The sequence below is a fragment of the Physeter macrocephalus genome, chromosome 2 (genome assembly GCF_002837175.3).
Source record: "Physeter macrocephalus isolate SW-GA chromosome 2, ASM283717v5, whole genome shotgun sequence".
Classification (NCBI taxonomy): domain Eukaryota; kingdom Metazoa; phylum Chordata; class Mammalia; order Artiodactyla; family Physeteridae; genus Physeter; species Physeter macrocephalus.
In genome coordinates, this window is record NC_041215.1 from 58,364,301 (window position 1) to 58,389,003 (window position 24,703).

The 24,703-nt window shown below is 40.2% G+C and overlaps 1 protein-coding gene across 1 annotated transcript in view; it reads right to left on the reverse strand.

Annotated features, from left to right (window-relative positions):
* NMI (N-myc and STAT interactor) overlaps positions 1-24,703 on the reverse strand; it is a 112,828-nt gene that overhangs the window by 45,834 nt on the left and 42,291 nt on the right. Inside the window, exon 3 of the mRNA XM_028477780.2 lies at positions 7,242-7,326. The gene's annotated coding sequence lies outside the window, so the exon portion shown is untranslated. The remainder of the gene's footprint in view (positions 1-7,241; positions 7,327-24,703) is intronic.

Below are 24,703 nucleotides of genomic sequence, written 5' to 3' on the forward strand. Positions count from 1 at the left end.
ACAGGCTTAGTTGCTCTGCGGCATGTGAGATTTCTCGGACCAGGGCTCGAACCCGTGTCCCCTGCATTGGCAGGTGGATTCTTAACCACTGCACCACCAGGGAAGCCCCTAGAACTGTCTGACTTTTTAAACTCTGATAAAACTTTAAAATTAAATTTAGGGAATTCCCTGGTGATCCAGTGGTTAGGTGGTCCTGCTGAGGGCCCGAGTTCAATCCCTGGTCAGGGAACTAAGATCCCGCAAGCCACATGGCACAGCCAAAAAAAAAAAAAAAAAAATTAATTTAATTAAAAGAAATTAAGGTTGTTGAAATGCATGCTTCCTTTCCAAGAAGGAACTTTTCTGAATATATAGCTGACTTGACGATATCTACCATAATTTTTTTACTAATCGATTTTTCTGTTAAATATTGTACAAGACTCCTGCCCTCATTGTGCCTAGTCTTTTTTTCTTTACTTAAACTTTTAATTTTGAGAAAATTATAGGTTCACACGCAGTTGTAAGAAATAACACACAGAAGGATCCCATATTCCCTTTACCCAGTTTCCCTCAATGGGAACATCTTGCAAAACTATGGTACAACATCTCAACCAGGATACTGACATTGATACAGTCAAGAAACGGACAGGCCCTTCACCACAAAGATTCCTCACATTGCCCTTTTATAGCCATGCCCACCTCCCTCTGCCTCCCCCGACCCTACCCCCTGACCCCTGGCAATGGCTAATTAGTTCTCCATTTCTATATTTTTGCCATTATAGAATTTTTAAATAAATGAAATCATACAGTATGTGAACTTTGGGGATTCGATTTATTCATTCAGCGTAATTCCCTGGAGATTCGTCCAAGCTGCTGTGATTCACAATAATTCATTCTTTTTTATTCCTGAGTAGTACTCCAACGAATAGATGTGTCACAGTTTGTTTGAAGGACATCAGTGTTCTTTCTGGGTTTGGCTCTTACAAATAAAGCTGCTATGAACATTTTGGTACAGATTTTTAAGTGACGTACACTTCCCATTTCTCTAAGATAAGTGACCAAGAGTACAATTTTGGAGTCATATAGTGGTTGAATGTTTAGGTATTTCTGTGACAGTTTTATTGAAATATAATTCACCCATTTAAAGTGTACAACTCAATGATTTTTAGTGTATTCACAGAGTTGTGCAACCAACAGTACAATTAATTTTAAAACATTTTCATCACCTCAAAAAGATACCCCACATCCCTAGGCTATCACTCCCCAGTCTCCCCAACCCTCCAATCCTAAACAATCACTAATCTAATTTCTATCTCTATATTTGCCCCTCTGGACATTTCATATATATGTAATTACGTGGGGGTTTTGTGCCTGGCTTCTTTCACTGAGCATGTTTTCAAGGTTCATTCATGTTCTAACAAGTATCAGTACTTTGTTCCTTTTATGGCTGAATACTATTCCATTATATAGATACAGCACATTTTCTTGATCCACTCATCAGCTGATGGACATTTGGCTTGCTCCTATCTTTTGCTGTATGGATAATGCTGCTATGAACATTCATGTACAAGTTTCTGCGTGAGCATATATATGCGTTTCTCTTGGGCATATACCTGGGAGTGGAAGTGCTGGGTCATATGGTAACTCCATGTTTAAATTTTTGAGGAACTTCAAATGGTGCAGCCACCTTGTTTTCCAAGGTGGCTGCACCATTTGACATTCTCACCAGCGGTGTTATAAAGGTTCTGATTTCTCCACATCCTCATCAACACTTGTTATTATCTGACTTTTAAATTCTAGCCATCCTAGTAGGTATGAAGTGGTATCTCATCATGGTTTTGATTTGCATTTCTCTGATCACTAGTGATATTGAGCATCTTTTCATGTGCCTATTGGCCATTTGTATATCTTCTTCGGAGAAATGTCTGTTCAGATCCTTTTCTCATATTTTAAATTGGGTTGCCTTTTTATTGATGAGTTGTAAGAGTTCTTTATATATTTTGGATACTAGATCCTTATCAAACTTTGCAAATTTTTTCTCCCATTCTGAGGGTTGTCTTTGCATGTTTAATTTTATAAGACACCACCAATCTGTTTTCAGAATGGGCTTACCATTTTATATTCCTACCAGCAACGTATGAGCATTCCAGTTTATATGCATTCTCATCAGCATTTGGTGTTGTTACTATTTTTAATTATAGTCATTCTGATAGATGTATAGTGATATTTCATTGCAGTTTAAAATTTGTATTTTCTTTTTTTTAGAAATTTATTTATTTATTTATTTATTTTTGGCTGTGTTGGGTCTTTGTTGCTGTGTGTGGGCTTTCTTTAGTTGCGGTGAGCGGGGGCTACTCTTTGTTGCAGTGCCTGGGCTTCTCATTGTCGTGGCTTCTCTTGTTGCGGAGGATGGGCTTTAGGCGCGGGGCTTCAGTAGTTGTGGCACGTGGGCTCAGTGGTTGTGGCTCATGGGCTCTAGAGCTCAGGCTCAGTAGTTGTGGCACATGAGTTTAGTTGCTCTGCGGCATGTGGGATCTTCCCCGGCCAGGGCTCGAACCTGTGTCCCTTGCTATGGCAGGCAGATTCTTAGCCACTGCGCCACCAGGGAAGCCCATAAATTTGTACTTTCTAATGGCTAATGATGTTGAACATCCAAATGTGCTTATTTGCCAACTATCTACTTCCTTCAGTGAGCTATACATTCTATTCATATGTTTGCCTATTTTTCTAATTGGATTATTTGGCTTTTTACTATTGAGTTTTGAGAGTTCTTTATCTATTCTAGATACTAGTCCTTTGTCAGATATATGAATTCCAAAGTTTTCTCCCAGCTTGTAGCTTGCCTTTTCATCCCGTTAACAGCATTTTTCGAAGAGCAAAGGAAAAATTTTTTTCATTTTGATGAGGGCCAATTTACTAGTTTTTCCTTTTTACAGATACTGTTTTAGGGTCCAATCTAAGACCTAGTCCTTTGATCCTGAAGTCTCTGCCTAGTCTTAGATCCTGAAGGTTTTCTCATGTTTTTGTTTTTGTTTTGTTTTTTCCCTAAAAGCTTGGTTTTACATTTTGCCTTTGAGTACATAATCCATTTGAGTTAATTTTTAATAAGATGTGAGGTTTAAGTCTCGGTTCCTTTTTTGACCTATGGATATCCAGTTGCTCTAGCACCATTTTGGGGGTAGTCATTAGTTAAATCCATTTCCCCTATAACATGCCTTCACTAATCAAGGGATTTTAATTGTTGCTACAAAAGACTTGCATGTCCTCCAAGCTGCACATAGCCTGAACAGAAAGATGTTTGCCTGAGTAATCACTCCACAAACTTGGAGTCAGCTGCAGGTAGTTTGAGTTAAGCCAAGAGTCAGCTGTGTCTAGTTCCAGCTGAGCTCGTTAAGACTGGATGGGACCACCAACCCTTCAATTGGGTCCACAAAAGTGTCCACTCGGTGACCTCTGGGATGTGCAGAGGCCTATAGCTTAGTCATGCTTGTACAGAACCACGATTATTACACCTTTTCCCAGTCACCTTTCCTCACACTCCCCATGCTCCCTATACCTCAGACTGCCCTGTTTCTTTATTCTTTACCCTATAAATGCTCCAAGCCCCTGGCCTCCAGGCAGGCGGATTTGAGATTTGTTCTCCTGTCTCTCCTCCCTCGGTCTGCCTTGCGAATAAACCCTCTCTTTGCTGCAAACCTTGTTGTGCATCAGGCAAAACAAGCCTGGTTCAGTAACAAAAGTCTATTCCTATTTTTCCTCAATTGAATTACTGTTTCATGTTTGTCAAAAATTAGTTGGACAGGGCTTCCCTGGTGGCACAGTGGTTAAGAATCCGCCTGCCAATGCAGGGGACGTGGGTTTGAGCCCTGGTCCGGGAAGATCCCACATGCTGCAGAGCAACTAAGCCCATGCGCCACAACTACTGAGCTCTAGAACCCGTAAGCCACAACTACTGAAGCCTGTGCACCTAGAGCCCGTGCTCTGCAACAAGAGAAGCCACCGCAATGAGAAGCCCGCGCACTGCAACTAGAGAAAGCCTGCGTGCAGCAACGAAGACCCAATGCAGCCAAAAATAAAATAAATAAAATAAATAAATTTATTTTTTAAAAAAATTAGTTCGACATATTTCTGTGAGTCTGTTTCTGGCTTCTATTTATCTATGTGTCTACCCCTTGGCTAGTACCACATTGCCTTGATCACTACACCTACTTGGTAGGCCATAATATCAGATAGAGTGATTCCTCCCACTTTATTCATTTTCTTCAAGATGCTTTTAGTTATTTTAGGACTGTGCCTTTCCATATAAATTTTAGAATAAATTTATCTAGGTCTCCAAATACCCTAATTTTTAAATTAATTAAATATATACAATTTAAAAGAGCTATCTAGAGAATACTATTTCAGTCATATTTTTGTCTTTTTAAATTACTTTGTGACATATAGTACAAGTTGGATTAATGCCTATGGCTGGCACTGATTGACTCCTTGACATTGCAGTTTAAAAAGCTGAGTAAGCCATTAGGCTTTTATATTGCTTCAATTAAGGCAAATGGGGGTAAGGAGGTAAAACTGCCATTTGTTAATAGACTTCTACCGCACAGAATGAACATGGTTCATTATAAATATGTTTTCCAATCAAATCAACAAGAAAGAGATAACCAACCCAACAGGAAAGTGCACAAATAGTATAAACAGGCAATTTCACAAACAAAGACATGAATGAAGATGCGCAAACCCACTAGTAAACAACATAGAAATGCAAATTAAAGTCATAGGAGATCTTTTGCGGGGGCAGGATCTTTCAAAGTGTTAAACATGCACAGCCTTTAACCAACAATTCTACTGCTGGGAATAGTTTATCATACAGAAAACTTAAATGCATATAGAAATATAAAACACAGGATATCCACGTTAGCGTTGTTTGTATAGAGAAAAATCAAAACAACCGAAGTTCATAAATGTGGGACTCACCAAGTTAATTGTGTTTAGCCATATTATTTATACTCTGTAATCATTAAAAAGAATGGAGGAGATCTATATGTATTTACATGAAAAGATCACTAAGATGTATTGGATAAATGAAAACATGTCACAGAGTAACACGTATAATAAGGTTACAAACATGTAAAAATGTAGATCTACAAAGGTGTGTAGAGATATGTAGGAATAACATATACATTACGTATGGCGAGGGAATGGGATTGGAGGTAGATTGGGGAGAATGAGGATTAGGAAAGAGGCCTTTCTGGTTTCACTTCATATATTTCTGTATTGTTCAAATTATTTTTACATTAAGCTCGTTTCATGCATTTCTTTAGTACTTGTAATATTTTAGTGTGTGCGTTTTAGATTGCTGCCAACCTCAAGTAACTCATCATAAGTCAAATTGAACGAATTTAACTGAATGTATAGGAGTAATATAATATTGGTCAACCAAAAATGACTTTTGTTTCCCACCTAATTTATTACGGACTCTTTTAGATTTATGCCATTTTTCAGGGATTATTCCCACATATCACTAAACAACTCTCTTGGCCTTTTAGACAAAGGCATATCTGGTGCTCATTAGTGAGTCATTTTCTTTGGCTCTGATAAAACAAACATGGGATTTTAGAGGCACAGAAGTGGGCACTGATCTACTCTTAGACTGTAAGCAGCAGAGACTGTAAAAAGTCGACCATCATTTTCATAGGCAGGGGATATTGGCCATCCATTCCTAATGGGGCAAGAATTTTCAATTTATTTTCTGAAGACTTGTTGAACTTGTGTCTATCCATCCCAGCATCCAGCCTCTGGTGGCACTTGCAAATAGCCTTCCTTTTGTTGCCATGTTTATCATCAAGGGTTTTGTCTGCAAGTGACTGAATCATGGCTGGCTATCTTAAGCAAAAAAGAAATTTATTAGAAGGTCATCAGGGCTGACCGAATTGATGAGAGGCCAGATGGCCCCACTTGAGAAATGGGAATAATCTCAGGGCGGACAGTATGACCAGGCTGAGCAACAGAAACCATGGCAATGGTCACCTAAGAGGACAACAAGGCCTCTGCCTCTGTGATAGATCTGACCTCACAAACTTGCATGACAAAGTGCAGGACAGTGTCCAATAGGAAGATCCAAAGCCATATGTCCCCTGAATCTGTCAAGGCCAAGTTGGCTACTATCTCCCACTGAAAATACATGTATTGGGAGATTTCTCAAAAGGTAGATGAGAGTACTAGAACAAAATGCCATAGTTTGCATGGTGGCCATGGCTAAGGTGGCCATGGCTAAGGGCAAAATTGTGGACTATTATTAACTTGTTAATATGATATTCTCACAGTGATATCAGAGCACAGTTCTTGAGTTACCTTGCTTTTTCACAAGATCACTCATTTTCATATAAGAATAATATATCAACAGTTGTAAAGTATCAACAATTGTAAAGTGGTCTTGTTTCATTAGCAATCAATAAACAGCCACATATTGGGGAAGGAAGCATTTTAAAGTATATAGAAGGCAAACAACAGGCTATTATGGATATCTTTTTTTCAGCCATAGAAAGTTATACTTAGGTTTAAACAGGTAAACATGGTGGATTTAACAAATGCATTACTATTCTCTCCTTCCTGAAATTCCACTAAAATGACACTAAATGGATATATTTTTAAAGATCTTTATCTAATATGAAGATTTTGGATGCTAGAAAACAGATGTGAGTGGCAACTACCTTAGCAAAACAAGGAAGTTAGGTCCTGTCTTAGTAGTGAGGGAATCTGAGAAGTAACCATTACACTGTAGAGAAAAAGAAAAATGCTCAAAAATTGATAGTGTCATATACTTGCATAAGTGGTAAAAACGTGAGAATTGGTTGAAAGTGTGTTGAGTAATCATCATAACTCCCAGATCCATGCCCCAACTCTGATCAGCTTAATCACTGCTCTTCTCCTCCTATAGAAGACTCAAAGGTTGTTTTCCCCCTTTGAAGAGGGCAAAATAGAGGATCTCTGGACAGGACAAAATCAGTTACAATAGAGAGTAGAACTAATGTACTCAAAACAGAGGGATTAAGTGGATATTTTCAAAATGAATGATGAGGCTCTGGTTTCTTTCCCCACTCGGCTTCCAGGTAATGGCAGACAGACTATCCCTTCCAAGCAAGTCATTGGAAGATTCTTATCTGGGGAATAGGACCAGTCTAAGAGCTCAGACCTAAGCTACCTTTCACAACAACACAGCCCGGCCAAATCACCCTAAAATGAAGATCCCGGCCAACGAGACTCACCTGTGTACTCTGGGTCTTCCTTTTTTTACTTCCAATTCTCAAGTATGAGCAAACACTCAAGGGTCACCAGAAATTGAGAAAGCATCTAATACAAAAAACAGTGATGAAAACAAATGAACAAAAGGAACTTGGAGGCAACAGAGACAGAAGAAAATTTCAAAATCCAACAAACCAATATCCTTATACAGTCAAAAGGACTGTACATCCATGAAATATAAATATCTACTTTTAAAAGGGTTCATTCCAGGAGAAGAAGAGCAAACTCGGGGGGTTGGAGGGTGGAGCAGGGAGACGAATGATGGCAGAAATGAAAAACTGAATAGAAGTGTTGGAAGATAAAGTTAGGTAAATCTCTCAAAAAGTAAGCAAAAAAGACAAGTGTGAAAGACAGAAGAAGAGACAGGAAAACTAGAGGATAAGACAATAAGTTCCAACATCTAATATACAGTAATATGAATGCTAGAAAGAGACAACTTGAGAAACAGAGAGGAGAAAGCAGCAAAATAATCAAGAAAAATTCCCAAGGGACCTCCCTGACGGTCCAGTGGTTAGGACTCCACGTTTCCACTGCAGGGGACATGGTTCGATCCCTGCCTGGTTGGGGAACTAAGATCCCACAAGCCGCACAGCATGGCCAAAAAGAAGAGAAAAAAGAAAAATTCCCAATATTTGAGTATTCCAGATCCTAGGAGCCCACCATCCAAAACAATGGTGGGGAAAGTCTCTCAAAGAACATACAACTTCATGAAATTTCACAGCAGCAGGGACAAAGAGAAGATTTAACAAGATTCTGGGGTTGGGGAGAAAGAAATTCAGGAATCAAAATATCAGACTTCTCAACAGCAACACTGGAAAGCTTGATGCAATAAAGCTTTGATGTCATTAAAATTCTGAGGAGGATAATTTCGAACTGAGAATTCTATAAATTATCAGTCAAGCATATCAGCCAGGATCCTGGCCGGAAAAGAGAGGGTGCACTCCAGGAGGATAATGGAGAAGCTTTAATAAAGGAACTGGCTGTGAAGGTTTGAGCAGAGCCTATTACCACCAGGGCACAAAGGGAAGAATGAATTCCTAGCATGCAGAGGGTAGATTCTCGCAAATGGTTACAAGACAAGAGCTGCATCCTTTAGCAGAGGATGCGGATAATTGCCTCAAGCTGATGGGAAGGAGGCCAGGAAATATAGGCCCCAACCTCCCTCCTCTTGCCTCCCTCCAATCTCCTACCTGTTTCCCACTGGCCAGACACCCTGAAGGCCAGGTGGCAAGTGACTCCAACAATGTTGTTTGTAAACCTCAGCTCTCAGGAAACTGAGTAGGGTGGAGATGGGTAGAGTAAGTTATAAATACTAAATTTGCTAAAATGTGTAAAGCCTTTAGAATAATGCCCATCATCTTGTTTTTTTTTTTTTTTGCCCGCACTGCTAGGCTTGGAATCTTAGTTCCCCAACCAGGGATGGAACCTGCGCCCTTGGCAGTGAAAGTGCAGAGTCCTAGCCACTGGACCGCCTGGGAATTCCAAATGCCCATCACCTTTTAAACACTCAATATATCTTAGTTATTACTGTTGTTGTTGTTATTGTTAGTTCACTATCATTATTGTCATTAACAGGGAACTATTAAAATTCACGTGAAATCAAATACTGACAAACTTTCTAACCATTTTCTAAATCCACTTCCTCTTTCCCTGATAAGGTTCTTCAACACAAATACATAAAATATATTATAAAATTTTATTAGCATCAAAAAATATTTCCATTGATTCCAGGGACTTTTCAAATTCTTTCCAGATTTATTAGTGATGTTTCATTTGGAATAAATTTTTATTGCACTTACCGGTAGTGATGTGTAATTCAGAAGTAGTGTGACTGGGCACAGATAACCACAAAGAATTAAGTCAGCACTGCTGTTTTCCAGGAAAATGTTATGGCCTTATAGTACCTTCCCATAAAGTAACTTAATCAGATCACCATAGTGCAATGTTTTGCAAAATAAGTACTGTAATCCCCAGAAGTGCTAAACAGAATGGGGTAAGAGGTTGGGGTGGGTGGAGTGCTTAATAATAAAATAACAGAATTGAATCAACCTCAAAATATGACTAGTTCAAAACACAAATAGCCATTATTACACAAAACGTATTGTTCAATGTTTCACCACATGTGATGTAAGTTTGAATAATAATGAGATGCCAATTTTGGTCTACCAAATTAGCAAAAATTTTAAAAATTATTCTATCTAGTGTTTGTTGGAGTGGAAGAAAAATGGTACTCATGCTGATGGTGGAGTGTTTATTAGTGCAAACCTTTCTAAAGAGCAAGCTGGTATTATGTATTAAAAGTCCTTAAAACATTCAGACCCATCACAGTCTACATGGAGGAGACAGAAATGAAAAGGATACCATAGTATGCATGGTAGAAATGTGTTCCGTGCACTATGGGAACAGAGAAGTAGAAGTGATTCAAGAAATAAACTGCTCAAAAGAAGCAAAGATCATTTCACAAGAGATGGCATTTGGATAGGATTTTGAAGAAGTAATAAAAGTTCATCTGTCAGAGAGAAAAATTTCAGAAGTTAGTTACACTTCTCCAGAGTTACATATCACTATGCAAAAACACAGCAGCGTGGAAAGGCATACTCATCAATAGTGAGACTTTTGATGTGTCCGGAGAGGTGGGAGACAGTTCCTGACATTGCTTGTAAAATCATAACGCAGAGACAAGTTAAACAATTGCCTATCTGCAGCACTCCCTCCCCCCAACCACCAAAAACCCCTTATCTGGCAAAAAAGAAGATGAAACAAGAAGGCTGACATAGAGATAAATATTTAGGAAGCTAAAGTGGAATTTGTTCCAAGTAAAAGGGCAGCCAGGTTAGCAAGGAGTGGGCATGAGCTGGTAGTGGCAAGTAGCCTGAGATGTCACACTACCACTTATAATTATATTAAATATTTAAGAATAAAATAACTATTTTATAATATATTGACTATTTTGAAAAAAAAATCAATTTTAATAAAGAAGTCATTTTTGCCACTTTTACAAATGAACTTCTATAACCACAAGCACACCAGGAAGGATGACAGAAATAGGGAAAATTTGAGATACATTTAAAAAATATATTTATTTATTATTTATTTTTGGCTTCTTAGTTGAGGCATGTGGACTCTTAGTTGTGGCTTGCATGTGGAATCTAGTTCCCCGACCAGAGATCGAACCTGGGCCCCCTGCACTGGGAGTGCAGAGTCTTACCCACGGGACCACCAGGGAAGTCCCTGAGATACATTTTTTAAAAACCCAGGAAGATCTGAATGCAGCAGTAACAGCTGGCAGTAACTGTTATTAACTAAAAGAAAAGAGAGCAGTAGACGTCTGCCTGCATTCTGAGTCTCCCTGCTTCCTTTTCCCTGGTTTAGAGTAACCTTCTCTGTCCTCCCTTAAAAATTTCTTCTTCCATCTCCTCATGTCTTCTTAATTGGGAAATCCCAGGCAGAGGAGGGGATGGGCCAGCAGTCAGAGGACACTGGGCTCGCCCACCTCTCACATCCAGCTGTGCACATTTTCTTTGACTAGCTGAGAGGGATAAAAGCCAAGAAGGGAAAGAAAGGAAATTCCACTTGGAGAGTCCTAAATGTACACTATTTCTTGGAATGTCTTTCTTCTCTTTATTTCCTCAAGCCACGTGTGTGTGTGTGTGTGTGTGTGTGTGTGTGTGTGTGTGTGTGTGTGACAGACAGAGAAAGAGAAGGAGGAGGAAGGGAGGGAGAGGGAATTTGAAATTATTCAGTTGCCAGTTGGTTTGCACCTCTGCTGCCATCTCCACCCTGCTCTATTGGTGAAGGGGAGAGATATAAGGATAATGACAATTTAAATGGAAGACCTTTTAAAATACAGATTTATGTTTTATTCTAATTTGCAAATTATATATTCTGGGACCAGTAGTCATGTACCATAACTAATTTCCAAAATTAAGAATGTTACCTGGATTGTGATACTCCAATGGAATAATCAATGTGGACTTCTTTGAAAAATATGCTATAAAGCACCAAGGGAATTAGCATTTACTGAGTGCCTGTTATGTGCCTGGTACTTCTCAAGTGTTAGCTCACAGAAATCTCACAGGAACCCTGCAACCTATTTACCCACATATTACAGACAAGTAAACTGAAGTTCAATGAAATAAAACATGCTCAGGGTCACAAAGCTAATGCATCTGATTTCAAATCTGTTCTCTTCTCAGTACCACACTGTCTCTCTCTTACAAATTATCATTATTATTATGACGAGTATGCTTCTGAGGTTGAAGGTGAATTCAATGGAATAACTATGTTTGTGGCAGGGCTTTACCAAAACAGGGTTGTTTTGAAGAATATAATTGTTCATTTGCTCAACAAACCTTACCGATGTGCCAATGATATGTCCTGAATTGACTCTTGATTCAGAAAATGTTATCATAAAAATGAACTCTTGGGCTTCCCTGGTGGCGCAGTGGTTGCGCGTCCGCCTGCCGATGCAGGGGAACCGGGTTCGCGCCCCGGTCTGGGAGGATCCCACGTGCCGCGGAGCTGCTGGGCCCGTGAGCCATGGCCGCTGGGCCTGCGCTCCGGAGCCTGTGCTCCGCAACGGGAGAGGCCGCAGCAGAGGGAGGCCCGCATACCACAAAAAAAAAAAAAAAAAAAAAAATGAACTCTTAAGATAGTCTGAGAGAAATTCATTCTACCTGTGGAGGATAAAGGAAGGTTTCATGAGGGAGAGGGAACAAAATTTTGAATAGATTGTTTTCTGGTGGAGGAAGGGGAAACATAGATGTATGTGGTACATTTAGAAATAGCAAATATCAACACCCATTGAAAAATGGCAAAAGTTGTGTGAAAAGCAATGTGCAGGTCTCTGGCACTGAAACTCTGAGCAGATCCAATGGAATAGCAAAAATGAAACAGGAAATACGTCCTTGTAGTACTTGAAATGATCATAAAGTAGACTCATGAGTGCTGACATTCCTGACTTTCATTTCTTCCTCTCCAAGCCAAAAAGGGATAACAAGCCCACAGTTCTGGGATCTCCTGATCTGAGGAATTCCACATTCTTACAGGTAGCAGAGATGACCAAACTTTAGACATGCTTTCATGATAACCATAAGGTGCATTAGAAAGGAGCATCCCTACAATATTGTATCCTTGATCTTGTGCAAAGGTAAACTCAGACAAGTCTGAGTCATCATTCTTGCCAATCCTTAAAATCCACCCGGTTTTAGTAGTTCAGCCTAGCATAAAAAAATAGTCCCAGAGCTAGAAATACAAATGATCAATAAGCATACAAGAATATATTCAACCTCATTGTTTTAGGATCTACCTAAGTAAATGTGAAATCTATGGGGCTATAAGACATTTCTCAACGTTTCTCATACTTTCCATGTTTTTGTCCTTTTGCATTATTAGGCTTCGAGATAATTTCTCTTTTCTATACCCCAGGTCTTATTCAGTCTTCAGTTGTCTCCATTCTGCTATTCAGCTCATCTATTGAGTTTTTGTTTCAATGATCATATTTTTCATTACCATCATTGTTCATTGGTTCTCTTTCATAATGTTCTTGTTTCATGGTTACAACCCACTCTTACCTCTTGCTCTATAAATTCAACTTCCACAGATGTTAGCTGAGTTAAGTGCTTCCCTTTCATGGTTGTGATTATTCCTTTAATGGTTGGTGATGCTTGATTTTCAGTTCCTCTGTGACTTTGAGATCCCACATTTGCCTGTCTGAGAATTCTGCTTCTGTTCAACAGAGTCTGCACCAGTTATTATTGGGAAAGAGTTGAATCTGATGCCTATTGGGATGTTACAGTAGCTTATCTTCTGGAAATACCAGCTCCTTTCTGAGGGTAAAAAGTCACCCAGCATAGTGCCCTGCCTCTGGCCCAGGTGCTTACCCTCACTGTTCTAGTTAGAAGCGAACAGTTCTGCTGTCTTCCTCTTGCCTGGCCAGGGCTGATCTGGTTGACCATTCTGGATGCTTCCCCAATCATACTAATGATTGCTGAAGGGACACTTTCTATTACTTACAGTCACTGCTATGTGTTCAGAGCAATCCCGAAGCCAACCCCACCTTTAGCAGAAGCACTTTCCTGCTTATGTATTTTCCTCTACTTAGCTAACCATATCTGTTTCTCTTTGGAATTTTTCAAAATTTCTGTTTGATGATGGCATTTTCCTGATTTTTAGTCCTTCTATGAATGCATTTTTCTCTTAAATTTTTTTATTTTGTGGCTGCTGTGGAATTTCTATAAAGAGGAAAGTTAAGGGCTACAATCTGTTCCTTATGGAGGAGACTTTTTTTTTAACTTTTTATTTTATATTGGAGTATAGGGGATTAACAATGTCATAATTAGTTTCAGGTATACAGCAAAGTGATTCAGTTATACATATATATGTATCTATTCTTTTTCAAATTCTTTTCCCATTTAGATTGTTACATAATATTGAGCAGAGTTCCCTGTGGTATACAGTAGGTCCTTGTTGGTTATCATTTTAAATATAGCAGTGTGTACATGTCAATCCCAAACTCCCTAACTATCCCTCCCTCCCAACCTTCCCCTCTGGTAACCATAAGTTCATTCTCTAAGTCTCTGAGACTGTTTCTGTATTGTAAATAAGTTCATTTGTATGTGTTTTGTTTTTTGTTTTTTTGTTTTATGGATTCCACATATAAGCGATACCATACGATATTTGTCTTTCTCTGTCTGACTTACTTCATAGGAGAGACTTTTAAATCTAATGGTATGCATTGAGTGCTATTGAAACATAGGTAAATAAATAATTATTTCAAAAATTTGTATATATGTGTGTGTTCTTGTATATATTTATTTCTATTTATTTATTATCCCAATAGCACCTGATGGCAAGGTATACTAAATATATGGTAATACAAACACACACACACACACACATATGCTTTGCCATTCAATTAAAAAGTCTCTTCATTTAGAACAGATTGCAGGGACTTCCCTGGTGGCACAGTGGTTAAGAATCTGCCCACCAACGCAGGGGACACGGGTTCGAGCCCTGGTCCGGGAAGATCCCATATGTCGCAGAGCAACTAAGCCCGTGCGCCACAACTACTGAGCCTGTGCTCTAGAGCCCACGAGCCACAACTACTGAAGCCTGTGCGCCTAGAGCCCGTGCTCCACAACAAGAGAAGCCACTGCAATGAGAAGCCCTCGCACCGCAATGAAGAGTAGCCCCTGTTTGCCTCAACTAGAGAAAGCCCGTATGCAGCAACGAAGACCCAACGCAGCCATAAATAAATAAATAAATTTATTTAAAAAAATAGATTGCAGTCCTTAATTCTCTCAAATAAATGAATTTAATTGGACCAGGGAGTCATAGAAGTTCATGAAGTAGAGGACTCCTGAAAAGAGTCATGAAGGTTGAAGTAATTATGGAAAGAAACATGCTGCAGACAGTTTCTTGGCCCTTAAGAGGTGCCCTCTAACTTCAGGATAAAAATTCAAACTCCTTAGGTTTGCAAAGAAGACTTGGCTCGTGCCTCCCTCTAGTCTCATTTCCGATCATTTCCCCATTTCCTACTATGCCCCTTTCCGGCTAAACTGAAGAACTGGCTGTTCTCCAAAGGAATCAGCTGTTTCGGTTTCTGAACTTCCACATGTGTATTTTCCTCTGCTTAGAACATTTTGGCCGTGGCAAGATTATCACATCCAAATATTAACACTGTTTAAAGATAATTCTTTGTTTAAACACTCCAACTGATAATGTGTTTATTGTGATTAGCTACCATGTTTCATCCCATTATACACAATATTATCTTCCTTTTCAAGGATGCCACAGCATGATTTATGTGTCAGCCTCCCCTTGATCCTAAGGCCATCAATATCTCTGAGCATTGGCCGTGCAGTGACAGGGTATTAGATTGGTATAAAGGCTTTCAGAAAACACCATATTTCCCTTCTCTGGAGAAAACATGTTGGCTTTATTAATGATGTGTGAACAGGAATCAACAGATTGGGTCTTAATCCAGATTCTGATAAATATGACCTTGACAAGCCAAGACAGTTTATTGGGTTGGCCAAAAAGTGCTTTCAGTTTTTAAATAAAAATAAAAGACACATTTTTCATTTTCACCAAGAACTTTACTGAACAACGTATTCGCCCTTCTGTTCCACTACCTTCTGCCATTTTTCAGGCAACTTCATAATTCCATCTTCCCAAAATTTTTATCTTTTTGAGCAAAGACCTGTTCCAGGTGCCTTCTCTGGCCATTTTTCGGCAAACTTCATAATTCCTCTTTCCCAAAATTTTTATCTTTTTGAGCAAAGACCTGTTCCAGGTGCCTTTTACAGTCTTCCAGGGAATTAAAATTTTTTCCATTAAGAGAATTTTGTAAAGACTGAAATAAATGGAAATCTGAAGGTGCAATGTCTAGTGAATACAGCGGATGAATCAGAACTTCCTAGCCAAGCTGTAACAGTTTTTGCTCCATCATCAAGGAAACATGTGGTCTTGTGTTATCCTGATGGAAGATTACGTGTTTTCTGTTGACTATTTCTGGACTCTTTTCATCTAGTGCTGCTTTCAGTTGATCTAATTGGGAGCAGTACTTGTTGGAATTAATCGTTTGGTTTTCCCGAAGGAGCTCATAATAGAGGACTCTCTTCTAATCCCACCATATACACAACATCACCTTCTTTGGATGAAGACCAACCTTTGGTGTGGTTGGTGGTGGTTCATTTTGCTTGCCCCACAATCTCTTCCTTTCCACATTATTATACAGTATCCACGTTTCATTGCCTGTTACAATTTGTTTTAAAAACAGAACATTTTCATTATGTTTCAATAGAGAATCGCATGCGGAAATAGGGTCAAGAAGGTTTTCTTCACTTAACTTATGTGGAACCCAAACATCAAAGCAATTAACATAACCAAGCTGCTGCAAATGATTTTCAATGCTTGATTTGGATATTTTGAGTATGTCAGCTATCTCCCTCATGGTATAAGGTTGATTGTTCTCAATGAATGTCTCGATTTGATCATTATCAACTTCAAATGGTCTACCCAACCGTGCAGCATTGTCCAGCAAGAAATCTCCAGCATGAAACTTCGCAAACCATTTCTGACACATTCTATCAGTCACAGCACTTTCTCCGTATACTGCACAAATCTTTTTTTGCATTTCAGTTGTGTTTTTACCTTTCTTGAAATAATAAAGCATACTATGCCGGAAATGTTGCTTTTTTTCTTCCATCTTCAATATTAAAATGGCTATACAAAAATTCACCAATTTTGATTTTTTTAAAATGCATGTTGATATGACAGCTGTCACAATACAAACTAATAAAATTGTTTCAAATGAAATTAAAGACAACTAAGTGCTACTAGAGCCATCTTACAGAAAAAAATGAAAGAACCTCTTGGCCAATGCAATAATTTCTCTGGGCCTCTGTTTCTACATTGAGGATACACTCTCCACAAGAGGGTGTTAAAAAGGTGCTCCTCCACCTCTCTCCTAGATTTCAAATTTGGTAACAGATCAAATAAATTTTAAAAAAATTTTCTGAATTAATTTAATTACTCAGTAACCAACATTATTATTTAAATACTCAAATAATAATACTAATGAAAAATGTTTCCCATCAGTCTTGGAATTCTTCCTTCTCATTCTTTACACTGTTGCACAGTATTCCAAGATATGGCCAAACCATCATTTATTTAATCATTCCTTTGTCGATTTACATCACAGTTGCTTCTAATTTGTCTTATTATACACGGTGTTAGAGGGAACATCCTAGTAAGAAGTTGTATAGTTTCTAATGTATCTGCTTTACTTACAGCAAAAAGTCTGTGCTCTGAGCTTTGTTCCCACCATAAATTGGCTAAGAAGCATTAAAACAAAGGTCTCCAGTGTATGCAGATAAAAGCCCTCTTGAGATGGAAGCTAGAGAATAGTGACAAAGCATTTTCACTTGAAATCTGACAACTGTAACCTGGAGCTAGATGAACATCAGCTGTGGGCAGCGGTCCCTTGGAAAAGTATGTCAGGGCTGACACGTAGGGTGCTGACTCTCTTGAGGTTTGGGCCAAGGCTGAGCACTAAAGGGGGCTCAGAGCGGGGAGTAAATCCTTGAGAGAGCCCAGAGCCTCACAGTAAGGTGAGCTACTCTATTTGCTGAGTCACTGGAACCATAAAGACAGGAGACAACAGAGAATCCCTTATCTTGCTCCTCATAATAGCACTGTGGGTCTTGTGAAAGAAACACGTGTAATTACTGGCCAGAGCAGGAAGAAATCTGGAAGCTTCTTCTCTCTTCTGTTAGTATGGAGGCTATTGAGGGAGGTCACTGACCACCCTGACCTGAAGAGTTGACACTAGTGAGAGAGAAGCCCTGGACCCGTGGAGGGCAGCACCACAGAACAAAATAGCAAAAGTAAAAATAAGACCAGTCTAACTGAAAGTGCCAAACAGGCCAAGGAAGACTGATGAACTGACTTCACAGGAACTCTATGTACTGAACACTACTAAATGCCAGCATGATGCTAGGGGCTCTTATAGTCAACATCTCCTCTCCTCCTCTCTACACGAGTACTCTAAAAGGGATGTTATTACATACCCCCGTTGGACATACGAAAACATATGTCAAGCAAGACCCAAAGAGGTTCTTCCTCCCTCCCTCCCTCCCTCCCTTCCTTCCTTCTTCCTTCCTTACTTTCACAAATATTTGTTCAGAATCTGTGATGTACCAGGTACGATTCTCGGCACAGCATACAGAGGTAAACCAGGAAGATAAGTTCCCTGCTTTCATGGATCTATATCCTTGCAGAAGATGACAAATAATAAAACAAACAAATGAGTTAAAATATAAACAAATACGTAAATAAACAAGAAAAATATTAGATTGCAATAAGTGTATTTAAGAATATTAGGGGGCTTCCCTGGTGGCGCAGTGGTTGAGAATCTGCCTGCCGATGCAGGGGAGACGGGTTCGAGCCCCGGTCCGGGAAGATGCCACATGCCGCGGAGCGGCTGGGCCCGTGAGCCATGGCCGCTGAGCCTGCGCATCCGGAGCCTGTGCTCCTCAACAGGAGAGGCCACAACAGTGAGAGGTCGATGTACCACAAAAAAAAAAAAAAAGAAAAAAAAAAGGAAAAGAATATTAGGTTGTGATAGATCTAAAGTAGGGTGATACCAGGAAAATTTTTGGGGTGATGGAGATGCTCTACATCTTTTTAAAAATTTTTATTGGAGTATAGTTGATTTACAATGTTGTGTTAGTTTCAGGTGTACAGCAAAGTGAATCAGTTATACATATACATGTATCCACTCCTTGAGATCCCCTACATCTTGATTATGGTGGTTACACAATTGTATATGTTTGTCAGAATTCATAGAATGGTACACCTTATAAAGGGTGACTTGCCCTATGTAAATTAAATCTTGAAAAACTTGACGTTTAAAAAATAGGATCCTAGGGCTTCCCTGGTGGCGCAGTGGTTAAGAATCTGCCTGCCAACACAGGGGACATGGGTTCCAGCCCTGGTCCAGGAAGGTCTCACATGCCACGGAGCAACTAAGCCCATGCACCACAACTACTGAGCCTGCACTTTAGAGCCTGCGAGCCACAACTACTGAAGCCTGCACGCCTACAGCCCAAGCTCCGCAACAAGAGAAGCCACCGCAATGAGAAGCCTGCACACCGCAATGAAGAGTAGCCCCCGCTCACCACAACTAGAGAAAGCTGCATGCAGCAACAAAGACTCAATGCAGCTAAAAAATAAATAATAAATAAATAAATACATTTATTTAAAAAAAAATAGGATCCTACAATAAAAAGCTATAGGAGGCTGCTTTAGATTGGGCAACAAAGTCCTCACTGAGAGGGTCATAATTAAGTTGAGATTTGAAAGTAAGGAAGATTACGGGAAAGGCGTGCCTTTTTGCAAAATCTCTATGGTAGGAATAAGCTTGGCTTGTTCAAGTTAGAGCAGGGCGGGTGAGGTTGGAAATGTGAACAAGAACCAGAACATGGGGGAGGTTAGGAACCAAGATCAGGAGACTGACGTTATTTTCGTTCCACAGGAGTACTTAAGTTTTTAAGCAGGGGAATTACAAGTTCTGATTTATGCTTTTGAAAGATCTCTCAGGCTGCTATGCAGAGAATAACTTGTAGAAAGCAAACGTGGAAGGACACAGGAGGCTACTGTAATAGTCCAAGCAAGAGATTATGGTGTCATGGACTAGGGTGGAAGCATAGAGACAGAAAAAGGCAGATATAATACAACATAACTGTATTATATGAGTTAGGGTAACAAGTAAATCCCAATCTCAGTGGTTTAACAGAGTAGAATTTTCTTTGGTCTTCCTGACTGGTGTGCTTCTTTCTACCTGGTACAGGGAGAATGGGGCTCCTTCTACCTTTTGACTGCACTCTCCTCCAGGGCCACGAAAGTCCTCCTCATTCAGTCATGAGATGGCAAATGCATGACCACCTGTGGGAAATTGTTATGGGCCTGGTCTGAAACTGTTATACATCAAGTTAACCCACCCTCTATTAACTAGAAACTAGCCACATTCTCCATGCACCTAACTGCAAAGGAGGCAGAGAAATGTAGTCTATGACTATGCCCAGGTAGAAAGGGAACCTGGTTTGGTAATCATCTAACAATCTCTGCCGCCATTTTGTTTTGGAGGTAGAGATCACAGGTTGTGGTAATGGATTGGGTGAAACTGATGAAAGGAAGAGAGGAATCAAGAAGGAAGCCTCAGCTGTACACCTGAATAACACAACATTGTAAATCAACTATACTCCAATAAAAATTGAAAAAAAAAAAAAAGAAGGAAGCCTCAGAATCTCTCACTAGTGATGATTGGTAACAGGGGTCAAAGAAGATTTAGGATATATGCTTGATTCCTCACCTTTCTGTAGCCTCACCTATTGTGAGGGAGGATGAATGGAAGGAGACAAGAAGATTTTGCCCATAGCAATTGAGCAGAACATAAAGGCAGAAAGGGAGGAAGTTACCCTAAAGGGAAGCTGTCCCTGATGATATAAAGTGTTTCTTTGAAGAAGGGTGTACTCACCTGTCTAATTATACCTAATACTTAGTGGGCAGAGCCACCAGTCTTGGTGGCAGCATGCAGCAGCTAGTCTTGCCGGCATTATCAGTACTGAAGATGCTAAGACCAAAAATCTTCCTGGTAGATCCTCCCTTCACTGGGTTAGAGAATGTGCAAAGACAATGGGCATAGTATTACCTTTAACTACACCCCTTCCAAAAACTCCCAGGTAAAGAATCAAGCCTGGGGCTTCCCTGGTGGCGCAACGGTTAAGAACCCGCCTGGTCCGGGAAGATCCCACATGCCGCGGAGCGGCTGGGCCCGTGAGCCATGGCCGCTGGGCCTGCGCATCCGGAGCCTGTGATCCGTAACGGGAGAGGCCGCGGCAGTCAGAGGCCCGCGTACCGCATAAAAAAAAAAAAAATTTAAAAAGCAAATTCTAAGTGAGCATATTTAAAATTTGTGTTCAAATATGTATTCTTTGTTCCAGCTTCATAGATCATGGCAATTTTTCCTGAAAGCAGATATAGGTAAGACTTATTCTGTGAACCTCAATAACGCAAATGAGTCAAAGTTTAACTAAAAGGATTTCAGGTCAACATAGTAAGGGCAGCATAGCAAGGATTCACAACACAGGTAGAATTCGAACCAGTTGGTCTCTAAGTCCCCAGCAATGAGTTCTGTGATTCTCTAACTAGAATAAGGGAAGAGAAGAGGTAGGGAGGAGGAGGTAAGAGTTTTCAAGATTTATCAGAGGTATAGGGAATTGTTTGATTGGAACGAATGCATAAATAAATTTGGAAGGCAGATCACAGGCAAACTGGGGAGTTGTGTGTTATAAGGAGGTGGGGTGGGGAGAGGAAGGATATTAAATACATTAATCATTATCTCCTTCTCTTTGCTCTTCTCTTTCTCCTTCTCCTCCTGGCTTCAGCTTTTGCATCTGAATGTCCCTAGACTCCCAGACTTCTGAAGTCATCCTTTGCTTTAAGTACCCATACACACTCACTTCTTCCTATAAATCAGGACAGAGTAAGTTATGCTAACAGTAATGAACAACTCCCAAATCTCAATGACTTAAAACAGTAAAGGTTTATATTTCATTCATGCTGCATAACATCAGGCTCAATCAGGGATCCAAGTGATAAGAGCAGCCACCATCTCAAATAGTTCCCTCCATACAGGAGGGAAAGAGAGTTCTGGAGAATCAGCAATCAAATGCTCATCTCTGAGATAACATATCTAATTTCTGCTTACATCTCATTGGCCAGAATTAGTCACATGATCCCACCAAACCACAGAGGGTCACAGGTTACAATGCTACCAAAGTGCTGCTGGAAAGTGGAGAACCAGAAATACTTGGTGGGTATTACTAATGAATGTCACACGATATACCTACGGGAAATCCAATGTCAGTTTCAGATCTCTTTCTGACTTCTGTTTTCCCATAAACTTGAAAGCCCATTGTTCTGTTCAGTGTCATATTCACTTTCTAAAAACTTCTTGATATAAAATAATTAAGTGTTTCACTTTTCCATATATTTCCCATTATTCTACATAGGCTCTATCCAGCCTAGTGGCCCTGTAAAAGTTTGCAGCATTCCATATGAAGATTAAGTATTTATTGAATGAATGAGTGGAATGCCACACATTTCTTAAACCTTGCTCTATGCCATGCATTAGAATTTCTCTCCAATTGTTTTAAATCGTGCACTAGGGAAGTGAGCTTTATTTCCTTTTATATTTTTATTCATACCATAGTGAGCTTTTATTACCTTTATTCATACCATAGTCCATATGGAGCTTTATTCATACCATAGTGAGCTTTTATGACCTTTATTCATACCATAGTCCATATGGAGCTCTTGAGGTGGGTAGGGCATTCCTGTATTGTAATTTAATGGCCTTACTGGCAGTGTTCTTAAAGATGTTCTCTACTGACAAATTTCATAATTCACTGAGCTCCACACTTTTCTTTTCTTACCTTCTCCTCCCTTTCCTTCACTTTCCAAGATTACAAAATATATGATATAATCAATAAATGATATAATTTATGTTTTAGTTTTCATACTGTATGCCAAAGAATTGCATTTTCCCACAATGTCTTGCTGGGAAATTGAAATCCAGTCTTTTTAAAGTATAATCAGACGTGAGATCTCTTAGAACGTGTTTCTCTTTCCTCTCTTCCTTTTTCTCCCCCTCGGTCCACATCCACCTGACACTTCTCCATACCTTTTCCCAGTTGGCTGAGGCTGAGCATGTTGAAAGGATTTTAAATGTCTTCTTCTTCCTCTGACAGATATTTGAAACTCCACCCTAGAGTCTCTTTTTTTTACTTTAAATTTGTGGAATAGTGACATCACTAAACCACTGTGCCAGCTTAGGAGATCTTAAAGCTTGTTCAGTGCAGTCTTAGCCCAAATCAAGTGTAGAGTTGTCCCTACCTTGTCTTTAGGTGTCTAGTAGCTGCTTAGACTTATGGGCATTGGAACACTGTGTGGAAGCAGCTGAAAGGGGAGGTACTTCTGCATAAAAGCAGTCCTGCTGGGTTTTCAGCCAGTGACTGGTGGGTGCAATCAAGAGATTGGGGGCAGGGGGTGTTGGTGGTGACATTTATCCCTGAAGGCAGAGCATTGGACTGGCCAAGTCTTCTGAGCCCTTGAAAGGAATTTTCATCAGTGTATCTTCTCTCCGCTCCTCAGACACATCCTGGGTAGTGTGTACTGCGGGGTGGGCAGGGAGTGCTTATTATCTTGGGCAACTTCCAAGGTAAGTTCACAAACAAAACTCCCTCTCTCTCCTCTCTCCTTCTCCCTCTGGTTCTCCTCTGAATTCCCACCCACAACCCCTGCATCTTTTCCATACAAAACCCTCATTCTCCTCTTTTCTTCCACAGTAGAACTGAACACCCCCTCAAAACCAGAGCCCACACGTTTAGGCACTGTTTTCTCTTTGCTGAATGATAGGGTTTCCAAACATTGTACAGAGGTGGGGGGAATTGCATGGGGAAATGGGAGGGGGAGAAAGAAATCCTCCACCCTAGATTGGGTTAATCCATCAAAGTCATCATTAAATGTTATGTTAAAACAAGTTGAACATTTACACCCTGTTATACTTGGAGCTTTGTTAAAATGCAGATGAACAAAGAAGGGTATCCTTGTTCATTATTTGACCTAAGTAAAGATTAATTTCCAACCCTTTCCTGAGAGTAATTTTTGATAAATGAGACCTAGAGGGAACTGAGTACTTTAGAGAGATGCAGAAAGCACATGGGCAGACAATATGACCAGGAAAAGAAGGGGGAAGGCTGTGACGGTTCTGCTGTAGGCTTGCACAAGTAAAGCTATATTTACTTCCTAAACCACGAACTTAATATACTCATATAGGGCCTCCCTGGTGGCACAGTGGTTAAGAATCCGCCTGCCACTGCAGGGGACATGGCTTCTAGCCCTGGTCCAGGGAGATCCCACATGCCGCAGAGCAACTAAGTCCGTGCACCACGACTACTGAGCCTGCGCTCTAGAGCCCGCGAGCCACAGCTATGAGCCCGTGAGCCACAACTACTGAAGCCTGCGTGCCTAGAGCCCGTGCTCCACAAGAGAAGCCACTGCAATGAGAAGCCCGTGTACCGCAACGAAGAGTAGCCCCTGCTCGCTGCAGTTAGAGAAAGCCCGCACGCAGCAACAAAGACCCAACGTAGCCAAAAATAAAGAAGTAAATTAATTAATTTTTAAAAATACTCGTATAATTCCACTTTCCAGAGAAATATCATGGTGTGTTCCTTCCAACTCTCTATTTATCCTTTTCCTGCTGACCATGCCTATCTTCTTCATAGTCACGCCTACCTGGTCTAGACTAGATCCTCTTTTGCACCAAACTTAAACCCTTTAATTCTGTCAGTGAACTGGGATATAATCCCCTCATCTCTCATCTGCTGTGGGTCTAAAATAGAGAGTTTTGAACCCTAACAGCTTTATGCGCATCTCAGTGAGCATCCAGTAAATTCTGCACCCTCAGCCTACCCCCCACAATTGCTCTTTCCAGGAGAGATAAGATCAGTCTAAGCCTTTGATGTGCAACACAAAGATGCCTAAGGGATTCAAGGCTAACTTTAGATCAGAGCAAATCCAGATTCCAATATCAATGGCGGAACTAAGAAAGCATGAGAGAAATGAATATAATGGGAGCAAATGGGAAGCAGTTTGGTAGCAAGAGTAGAGACGCTAAGTAGCGAAGAATGACAAATGAGAAAGAGAAGCCAAATCCGCCCAAAAAAGTGGCTGTCAATCAACAGGAAACGCCACCAGCATCAGAGCAGTGGGGTATTACCAGACAGGTTCCCCAAGGACCCTGCACAAAAGGAGAGGAAAATTTGGGGTATTTCAAGGCATGGTGACTTTTCTATGA